Below are 1,376 nucleotides of genomic sequence, written 5' to 3'. Positions count from 1 at the left end.
ATGGGCGTACGGGCTCGGCGGCGCCGGCGCAGCGACCCCTGGTGGACGCCGCGCCTCGGAGGACCGCCCCGGCGGGCTGTGCCGTGCCGCTCGCTCGGCAGCGTGTTCCGTGTGCTGCTAAGAGAGCTCGTTATGAGGCAGCGCGGCTGCGGAAACAGCGCTCTTGAGGGGTAATAAGATGACCCACGCGCCGAAGGAAGAAGTTCCGTGGCACACCTGTTTCAGTGAGTTTGTACACGTGCACCTGGATGCTCGTGGATATACATGCTGTGCAAAGTTAGAAACAGCAACTCTTTTCCCGTCCTCCCTTCACTGTTACTGTTGGGCACGTCAGCCCTGCCGCACGCGAGGTGATTCTGCCTCCTGCCGCCAGGCTGCCGGGTTGTGCTGGTGCAATTAGAAGCAGCAGGTACCGATGGTTTCAAGGCCTGAAGTGGTGTTAGGTGTCGACTCGGAGTGTACTGTTGACATTTGGAAGAAGTTACAGTTGCATTTACTAGTTTAAATTACTTGTAAACCGGGCGTGGTGGCACACGCCTGTAATCCCAGCACTCGGGAGGCTGAGGCAGGAGAATCTTGCGAGTTTGAGACCAGCCTGGGCTACAAAGTGAGCTCAAGGCCAGCCTGAAAAAAAACCCACAAAGTGCCCCAAGCAACGTCTGGCACACCGTAGGTGCTTAACTGTAAACTCCTGCAGTGAAAGTCACCCAGTCTGGGCATGGTGGCACATGCCCTAATCCCCACACTGGGGAGATCAAGGAAGGGGGATCCTGAGTTGCAGGCCAATTTAGGCTTAAATAAACTCAAGATCAGAAGGTCCTGTTTCATAAAATCCAAGTAGATGAGGACTGGTTCATTGGAACGAACCCAGAAGAGAACACACAGCGGACCGATGGGCAGGGCAAGGGCTACCTCTCCAAGGCTCTCGTGCCTGAAATTTGGACCTAACCCTGACAGCACAGGAGACAGAATAATCCTAAGCAGGGAAGCGACCCGCCAGGCGTTCCTACCCAAACATCTCTCCAGCAGCCTGCGGGCAGGGGGAGGGGGTGACCGGCCGCACCCCGGGAGACACTGCTGGGGAGGCCTCCCTCCCGGAGGCAGCGGGCGTGCGAACCGCCCTAAGCTGTCAGGCGAGCAGAGCTCGCAGGCAGAGCAACGCCGTACCCGCGCGACGCTGGCGATCGCCGCCCGCTCGCGCGCCCGTCGCCGCCCCGCAGGACCAGGACGCCGGCGCCGGCGCCGCGAGGTGCGCCCGCGACAAGGAAGCCTCCCTCCCGCAGACCTTGGGACAAGGTCGGTGCCCCGCGCCTGCCCGCCCCGCGCGCCGCGCACCTTCCAGGCCCCCAAGGTCAGAAGAAACTGGACACCCACGC

The 1,376-nt window shown here is 60.9% G+C and overlaps 1 protein-coding gene across 1 annotated transcript in view; it reads right to left on the bottom strand.

The window, feature by feature from the left end:
* The window catches only part of LOC102007637 (chromosome unknown open reading frame, human C6orf203), a gene marked incomplete at its 5' end in the record, with an annotated part of 20,519 nt that extends 19,143 nt beyond the window's left edge, over positions 1 to 1,376 (bottom strand). Inside the window, 1 exon segment of the mRNA XM_005377833.2 lies at positions 1,336 to 1,376.

The sequence above is a fragment of the Chinchilla lanigera genome, unplaced genomic scaffold (assembly GCF_000276665.1).
Source record: "Chinchilla lanigera isolate Chin_1 unplaced genomic scaffold, ChiLan1.0 scaffold00010, whole genome shotgun sequence".
NCBI classification, from domain to species: Eukaryota; Metazoa; Chordata; class Mammalia; order Rodentia; family Chinchillidae; genus Chinchilla; species Chinchilla lanigera.
The sequence above is the reverse complement of the archived record's forward strand: the minus strand, read 5'-3'. Positions and strand labels throughout refer to the sequence as shown.